A 9,705-nucleotide genomic window follows, 5' to 3' on the forward strand; every position below is an offset into this window, starting at 1 on the left:
AGGTTCAAGTCAGTGGGAGGTAGTCAACTAATGATCTTTTGCAATCTGTGTATCTTACTGCTTTTCTTTATTTTGCTTTAATTTTTGAAGCGCTAATACACAGTGGCATTACAGATTTTGTGAGGATAGCAGTGTTTTCTGCAAAATTACTATACAATCCAGAATGTTGCAAATCTTTGCATATATAAATAAATGTGAGATTGCTTTGTCTGGATTTGTATGCAAGTAACAACTAAATTAAACCATTTTATTTATAGTGTTATTTTATTAACTAATATTCTGAATGTTTTGGACTGAGGAATTTTTATGAATCATGAAAAGTGTGATTACTTTAGAATGAATTTATGACCTAACAAGTACTCTAAATTATATTATAACATGTACCTAATGTATGTGTTCATGCAAGTATGGCACTTTTTGATTTATCAAATCAGGTTGATTGGAATATCTTTAAAATTGAAATTTAGTAGAGATCAAATAATAATTCCAGAAGAATTTGCCTGCCTTTTTGTCTGTATTGTGGTTTTATATTTTTACTGGGGAGACATAGCTTTTCCTTTTTGCATATTTCTATTGTGGAATTACCACTATAAACTATGTATACATTTTTATATTATCTCATTAACTGGGAGATTCACTTCTCATCTTACTAATTTTGGATAGGTTAAGTTCCACTAAACAAATATCAACTGCGTGTTTTAAGGCAATGTGTTCTCAATACTCTGAAGTTCAAGCACGTTAGTTAAAGGATCAAATGGTTAAAATTACAGGTTTTTTTTTTTTAACTGCAGCTTTTACCCAGGAGGCACAAAAGTCATGCCTTCCTTGAAGCGTGTGACTTACTTCCACCATAGAATAAATTTTATCTGCCTTTACATACACTCTTCAAACTCTTCAGTGCGGTATTCTATTAGCACTCTCTTAGTCTCCAAAGAAAATAGTAGTATTTAAACTCTCCTAACAGTGTTACATTAGTCTCCAATGAAAATATAAATAAACGACATAAATTTTATTTACTGTGATGAGACAGAGGAATTAAAATTAAATACTTTTAAAAAGCAGCAAACCACACTGCCCTGTATGTACCTATGAAACAATCTTGCATGTTCTTCACAGGTACCCCAAAACCTAAAATGCAATAAAATATATTAAAAAAAAATTTTAAAAAAAAGTTGACCCAGGAAGGGAATGAGCATAATCAAGGGGCCAAGCCTGGACAAAGGAATAAAGGTAGTATAGGCCCTTGCCTATGAATTGTGTATACAATGTGATATCTAATGAACATATCAGAATTTATTTATCCAAACTAGTTATTTAGAGACAAGTATTTCCCAGTAATACTGCTTCTGCTCATAACGTTTTTGAGTCATCCATTTTTGGAATTATTTTCTAATTATTTGGTTCATCTTTCTAATTATAGGCAGTGGTGGCAGTCCTTGTCCTTTAGGATGGGTTTTTTTTTTTTTTTTTTTTTTTTTTTTTTTTTTTTTTGAGATGGAGTTTCGCTCTTGTTACCCAGGCTGGAGTGCAATGGTGCGATCTCGGCTCACCGCAACCTCCGCCTCCTGGGTTCAGGCAATTCTCCTGCCTCAGCCTCCTGAATAGCTGGGATTACAGGCACACGCCACCATGCCCAGATAATTTTTTGTATTTTTAGTAGAGACGGGGTTTCACCAAGTTGACCAGGATGGTCTCGATCTCTTGACCTTGTGATCCACCCGCCTCGGCCTCCCAAAGTGCTGGGATTACAGGCTTGAGCCACAGGATGGGTTATTTTTCATTATAGCATCATAAAATGTAGATATTAGTGAAAAGCTAGGAAAAGTAAATTATCCGTTTTTAAGTCTCGTTTTCCTTGACCTTTCTGCAGCCTTTGAAAAGATTGACATTCTTTCCTTCCTTGCCTTCTGTGACAATATAATTTTTTTCCCTCTTTGATTTATTTTCATTTGTTGGGCCCATTGTACCCCCATACCTAAGGAATAATAAAATTCTGTTCTTGGCTCCCTGTTCTTCTACTTCTGTATTCACTGCCATGAAGAGCTCATGACTTAAATTACTACCTCATCAGAAATGATCCACAAACTTCAGAAACGATAGCTTCTCTTCTTTCCTGTCTTAAAATGCCAGTTGCCTTCAGTAGCATCTACTTCATGTATCCCAAACTGAACTCAGAATTCCATCTCTAAATCAGCCTTCATAAACGGTCCATATTAATATTAACTGCTTATATAATATATATATGTATATTCTATAGAATTGTGTATGGCATCTTTATGTTTCCAATTTAAGAATCTTACAGTTCTCATTCATACTTTATGACTTTTTGACCTCACTTTCAATCATTTACCCAATGTAACCCAAACTTTCCTTTTCAACATTTTTCCCGAATTTTCCTCATTTTATTCCCCTTCCTTATTGTCCATTTCTTGTCAACTAAAACATACCACACCTATAATGCTTTAGTAGCTTTCTGAGTGTTTCAGTTTCTTCTTTTTCTGGTTTATCCTTCATATTGCTTCTGGGACACTCATTTTCTTTTTAAAGTTGTATAGCATGATGTTATTCTCCTTACAAATCTTCAGTAAATCCTTAAGAGACTCTTTAGTTGCCCTTAGTATCAATTTGAACTCCCGAGCCAAGCATTCAGCCTTCTCATTTGATTGGGTACCTTATAGCTATAAAACTTTATCTGACCTTCAGAGTTTTAATTTGCATATCTTCAATTGTCACCAATGGGCATGTGACTCACGAATTAATATTTTCAGTTTGATGTGATAGAAGGTTGAAACTACTGAATCAAGTTGCTTGGTTTGGCTTCTATTCAAGTGAGTGAGCGTGAGTCAGAGATCTCTACAGTGCATGCAGGATGACACTTAAATATTGATAGAATTAAATTAATGGCTTAAACAGTGTTCTATCATTATATCACCATTTAAGAGTAGCTGTCTTTATTTTCCTAGATGAACATTTATATCACAGGTATAGCACATCCAGACAATTTTTTAATATTAGTTCTAGACACCTTTTTATTGTCTGTGTAAGATTCAAAATAAGGAAAATTTAGTGTCTTTTATAGCTGTAACCATTTGGGCTCACAATGAAAAACCTGATGGTTCCGCATGTTCTCACTCATAGGCAGGTGTTGAACAATCAGAACACATGGACACAGGGAGGGGAGCATCACACGCTGGGGTCTGTTGAGGGGGCTAGGGGAGGGACAGTGAGGGGTGGGGAGGTTGGGGAGGGATAATATGGAGAGAAATGCCAGATATAGGTAACAGGGGGATGGAGGCAGCAAACCACATTGCCATGTATGTACCTATGCAACGATCCTGCATGATCTGCACATGTACCCCAGAACCTAAAGTACAAAAAAAAAAAAAAAAAAAAAAAGAGAAAGAAACCTGGTGGTTGAACTGAATGTTTTTGCATCTGTTTAGCTGTTCAAAGTAGAAGTAAATAAACAGTCATTTGGCACTTGTATCATGTAGAAGATGGGGAAAGACCTAAACCTATTGTAACAAACATGGAGTATATTTTATTCAAGTCATTAACATTCTAAAACACATGGTTGATATTAAATGATGGAGAAAGTATTTATGATCTCAGGATTGGTATAAGGTACAGAGGGTGAGATGATAGTTTTATTTCTCTCTTCCCTTTCTCTGCCTTACTCTTATATTGGTTACAGTCCTTTCCAGTACACCTGTAATCACATTCACTATTTTTTTTTTAATTGGAGATATTTCTTTTTTCCCTGTCTCCACACTTTTTTGGAAATAAGTTACCCATTTGGAAGGCATATAGTTGACAAATTTGAAGAACATCTACAGAATACTTGGACTTAAGAAAAAAGTAGAGTTAAATCTCAGGAATTTGACCATGTAAGAATTCTTTTTTTTTCTTTTGAAGCAAGAATAATCTTTATTCCTTGGAAAAACTTTTGTAAAAATGCTACCAATAAGATGAAAAGATTCAGAACACATTTATTTGTATGCAGCACATACACTGAGAATCAGAACGTCTGCTAAAATGGAATACACCTGTAAACAAATGCCTTAGGGAAGGAAAGCTTATAAGTGGTCAACTCTGCTGTGCAAGGTACACAGCTGATTACCTTCTTTCTGAATAGATTTTTGCAGTAGCCAAAAAGATCAGATTTTAGTAATAAAATATCTCAAAGGATGTCAAACTTTTTTTTTTTTTTTTTTTTTTTTTTTTTTTTTTTTTTTTTTTTTTGAGACAGAGTTTTGCTCTTGTTACCCAGGCTAAAGTGCAATGGCGCGATCTCGGCTCACCACAACCTCCGCCTCCTGGGTTCAGGCAATTCTCCTGCCTCAGCCTCCTGAGTAGCTGGGATTACATGCACGCACCACCATGCCCAGCTAATTTTTTTGTATTTTTAGTAGAGACGGGGTTTCACCATGTTGACCAGGATGGTCTTGATCTCTTGACCTCGTGATCCACCTGCCTCGGCCTCCCAAAGTGCTGGGATTACAAGCTTGAGCCACCGCGCCCAGCCTGGATGTCAAACATTTTTAAAAGGGCTTAAAATGGGTAAAATTACAATTACATGAATAAAAATGGCACAAGAATCAACTGATTTCACAGAAATACTAATAAAATATTTCAGGTCTATTCATTCAGAGGAAAAAAATGTTTGACTCAGGGCTTGAAATGGGGGAAATAAATATTTTGGTACAAGCTTTAACCTAAAAGACAACATACTGATTTCTGATTCTACAAACAGACTGGGGCAACACCCATCGTATCCTACTCTACAGAATGCTTTGGCACAACTTCAAGAAAACCTTATGTGCTTTCATTTGAGCCATAAATGATCTCAATTGCACAATGCTTTTTAAGAGTGAAGTCTAGGGTAAAAACCAATCTCCCAATTCTGACAGCATGTATTCACAGTTATGTCTTCTGAAATCATGCAAGTTAGCAGCACCAATCATTAAGACATTAAAAATTATTCTCATACTTGAGCAGCAAATTCTATCAAAACAAATGCTATGCAATTTAAGATTAGTACAATTGCTTAAATTCCAAGTAGCTCAACTGCTTTAAGATATAAAATTCAAAGTCTCCCTGTATTTATATAACATTTAATAAGTTATATAGTTTATTTAGCTTCTGAAAGGAGTAACTCTGTCAAGGGAGTGGGTATTGCAGTTTTCCTTATGATAAAATTAGTTTGAATGTATGTCCTCAGCCTAAAAAAAAAGATTTAAATGTTAACAAATTGCAGAATTGTAGAGTTGGAGAGGACCTTGAGATCACTTAGTTAGTCCAACCATCTCTTTTCAGACCGGGAGAGTGAGGTCAGTGAAGAGACAATAACTCGTCCAGGCCACACTATGGCGGAAGCTGGACCCTAGCAATTTCAACTCCTACCACAGCAATGTATGCTGAGCTGTCTTCCCAAGTGCTTCTGGTTTTATTTGGTCCCATTAATGAAATAACAAAGAATATGAGGCACACAGTGATATGATAAACATAGACTTTGACTCCAATTTTAAAATCAGAACATCAAAATGATTCCTGAGAATTTAACTGCCTTCATTTTAATGAGAATGCAGTCAACAGGAAATTATGACAAGCTACCGTGGTCTTATCTTCAAATATTTACACGGACACTGAAAACACCTCTCAGGACTACTCCTTAAAGACCCTCGTAAAAACACATCCATTTATGTGAGGCCAAGACATTTTTCATGGAATGCAGTGAAACTATGAAGGTGAATGGAAGAGAGATGCTTTAGTCTCTCAAAGTGCAGTCATGAGTTTATCTCGATACATCACACTCTGCATCCCTCCTAAGTTCTTCTGGTTCTGGTTCTGGACATAATCAAAATGGCTGTCATCTCCACTGGCCGACGCTTTCCAATGCGACCCGTCATCCTGAAAGGATGGCCTGACATTTGGAGAGTGAGGATGCCACCGGGGCTGGCTGGGGTGGATATTAGGATGATACTGAGGCTGGTAATTTTGGACTTCTGGATTTGTTTTAGAGCAGAGCTGGGCTGCTATCACCGGGTTGCTTGCTTTGAACGTTGAATGCCTCCGGGACGGATAACGTTTACTAGGCTTCCTCTCAAACGTGCTGGTTCTTCGTAACCTGGAGCCATGTGTCGCTTGACATTTGTCCGCCCACTGAATCTGAAGCGAGAGCCCAACCTGATAAAGTCGGATCTATTGGATTTGCTGTTTCCCGGTGTCCGCAGTCGGAAGAACTCGTGGTGTTCAACTGCACACTTCCAGAGTTGTTCGCAGGTCCTGGCACTGTCTAACCGGAACACAAACGTGTGCTCTTGCTCACGTCCCTGATCATCATCCTCGACAACCACGAGTGTCAATTTGCTCTTTTTAAAATCCATTTTGGTAATTTTAGGCCAAAACAATAAGCATATTTTGTTAGCTCCTTCAAAGATTAATATGTCTGTCGGGGTCAGTCCAAAAGAATATTCATAGCCATCTCTTCCCCTGACAACGTGCATGTCTACCCCATACATTTCCAGCCACTTCGCTTTATTCAAATAGGAGAGTTCCGCCTGGGCAGGGCTCTTTCCCCTGCACTCTTTCCATCTCTGGAAGATATCAAATTCCATAGCTTCTGTCTGATTTGGAATGAACCGAAACTCAGACACGAGCTCCGGTGTGTGCTCTGAAAGCTCGCACTCCCCAAGCTCCGCTTGTAGACAGAGAGCAGTTAACTCCACAGCTGTTTCATAAGGGCATTTCAAATTTCCACAAAGAATGTCATGCCTGAGTTGTAAAACAAACAGGTACCTTGTAAACTCCTCACGAAGGTTGTTTGGTTCTGAAGAATAGTATTTAACTCGAAAGTGCAAAGCATAAGCAGGTCCTATTTTCATCTGCTTTTTTTTTTTTTTTTTTTTTTTTGAGACGGAGTTTCGCTCTTATTACCCAGGCTGGCGTGCAATGGCGGGATCTCCGCTCACCGCAACCTCCGCCGCCTGGGTCGAGGCAATTCTCCTGCCTCAGCCTCCTGAGTAGCTGGGATTACAGGCACACACCACCATGCCCAGTTAACTTTTTGTATTTTTAGTAGAGACAGGGTTTCACCATGTCGACCATGATGGTCTCGATCTCTTGACCTCGTGATCCACCCGCCTCGGTCTCCCAAAGTGCTGGGATTACAGGCTTGAGCCACTGCGCCCGGCCTTCATCTGCTTTTTTATTGCTTTGGAATGATCCAGCCAGTGCGCGACCTGGGCAGAGCCAAGGAACTGGAGGCCAAAGTACGTGATCTGTTTCCCCAAGGTCCAAGTGGTACATGATCTGATCAAACAAATCCTGGCCTTTGGCATGTTTCGGCAGGTCCACACTCACTTCGATCCCGTCGAGCAGGAAGACGCGGCAGTAGAGGGTGGCCTTGGCGGCGCCGGCGGCGGAGATGTGCACGGCCGCGCCACCCGTGAGCAGGGGCCCGCCGCCCGCGGGGAATACGCTGCCTCCCCGGAGCGGCGGGCAGCGCCGAGGAGGCGGCGGCCGGCCCCCTCGGGGACTCCCGTGGCGCTAGTCCCCTAGCCCGGCGGCCCCCGCGCTGCGCCGCGCCAAGCGCGTTGCGCTGCATGGAGCGGCGGCCAAAGGTCCCAAGAATTCTTAATATATTACTTAGAATGGCCGAAGTTTCCTTGGTATCCTCCTTGGGAAGAGTTTGCTAAGTGAAACAAAAAATAGTAGATTGAATAGGGATTATTTAAAAAAAAGAAAACTATGGCAGAGATAGTTCATTTTCAAGTGTTTTAGCCATAGCTCGTCATATATAAGCAATGAGTGTACTATCCTATATTGCGTAATACACATAGGATTTTATAAAACTGAGGTTCTTTTTGAATAGGTAATGCATGCATGTGTCAAGAAACACTACAAAAGGGCATGACATACAAAGGAAACGTTCCTTCCATTGACCTACCAGTTTCCTTTGATTGAGGTTACATGTATTTGAGGTTGCGTCACTTCAGTTGTGAGCACCTGTCTTGCTAATTAACTGACTAGCCTGAAAAGAGACTGGTTAGAGTACAAGAACGAGTGCAGGGTCTTGTCTTCCTGATACAGGTGGGGGAAATCCTATTTGCAGTAACTAGATAAGGGCAAGGATAGGGCATGACCCAGATTTCTGCAAAATAGAAGGTTGACATATGCTAGATAGACTCAAAACCTTTTATTATGACAATTGTAAATGAGCTACAGCTGATTGTTAAAGCAGTCCTTCTTAGCAACTTTGTTCGGTCTCAGATATGACTATATGAATCTACATTCTATACATAAAAATCTTCCTTCCTTTTTTTTTGGGGGGGGGTGCAGCTGTTCTTTGTTTCAGGGAGACAGCAGGGGAGGGGGCTCAGTCTTTCTTGGCAGCAGCTTTCCTCTTGGCGGCCGGGATGTTGCTCAGCTCCTCCCACTTCCTCTTGGCCCGGATGTGCGTCCCCACCCTTTTCTTGATGAACTTGAGGGCTCGTTTGTCCTTGGAGACCTTCAGCAACTCCATGGCGCGCCTCTCGTACGTGGCAAAGCGCGCCGCTCGTACGTGGCAAAGCCACACACCTCCCGGATCATGTCCCGCACGAACTTGGGGTGTTCGGTTAGACGCCCGCGGCGGCGGCTGTGCCTGGGCTTGCTCACGTTCTTGGTTACCTTGTGGCCCTTGTTGAGGCCCATGGCCATAGGATACCGAAGAGCCATGGCTGCTACTCTCCAATGGCGACCGTCCAGGAAGCATAAAAATCGTTCATTATATTCAGTGAGTATTTCCTATATTCCCAAATAAGCAAATCTATATATACTTATCAAATACGAAATTAAATATGCGAATAAATAATCCAGCAATAAGATTTTTTTTTAGGAATGATGGCAACCACCATTATATGTATTATTGATTTCAAATTTGATACAATATTTAGTTGAGCATATATGGACAGACTGTGACTGCCAAATATTTGCATGGAGATATGTTTTTGGGAAATATCAATAAAAACAAAAGTTTCATATTTGAGAGATAAATGTTGTTTATGGATACCTGTTCGATAGTTTGTATTTGTGATGACAGTTATTAATTGAATGCTGAATAGAACAAAATTCTGCGCCAGAGACTTTTTAGGAGGGATTTGGAAAAATTAATATAGTTAATTAAGAGGCAGACATCACAATTATATAGCAGGAGTTATAAACGTTGAAAAGAAACAGGAGCCAGGTGCGGTGGCTCATGGCTGTAATCCCAGCACTTTGGGAGGCTGAGGCAGGTGGATTACTCAAAGCCAGGAGTTGGATACCAGCCTGGCCAACATTGAGAAACCTACCTCTAAAAATACAAAAAAATAGCTAAGCGTGGTGGCGCACACTTGTAATCCCAGCTACTCGGGAGGCTGAGGCAGGAGAATCGCTTGAACCCGGGAGATGAGGTTGCAGGGAGCTGAGATAGTGCCACTGCCATCCAGCCTGGGTGACAGAGCGAGACTTCATCAAAAAGAAAACTAAGAAAGCAGGAAAGCAAGTAACCAAGCAAGCAAGCAAGCAAGAAAACAGGAGTATAATAACTATATGGGGAATCATTTTTTTTCAATATGGCATTGAAATACCAAACTTTACCTTTCAATAATGCATAATAAAAGAAGCGTACAATAAAACAAAAAGTACAGAAATGTAAAAATGAAATAAACATAGCAAGTAAAA

At 40.0% G+C, this 9,705-nt stretch overlaps 2 pseudogenes; both read right to left on the bottom strand.

The window, feature by feature from the left end:
* Positions 1-5,532: 5,532 nt before the first annotated feature.
* Positions 5,533-7,886, bottom strand: LOC104652985 (band 4.1-like protein 4B; annotated as a pseudogene).
* Positions 7,887-8,377: 491 nt separating this feature from the next.
* LOC101036792 (large ribosomal subunit protein eL36-like) lies at positions 8,378-8,733 on the bottom strand (annotated as a pseudogene).
* Between the last annotated feature and the right edge of the window lie 972 nt (positions 8,734-9,705).

This window comes from Saimiri boliviensis, chromosome X (genome assembly GCF_048565385.1).
Source record: "Saimiri boliviensis isolate mSaiBol1 chromosome X, mSaiBol1.pri, whole genome shotgun sequence".
NCBI lineage: Eukaryota > Metazoa > Chordata > Mammalia > Primates > Cebidae > Saimiri > Saimiri boliviensis.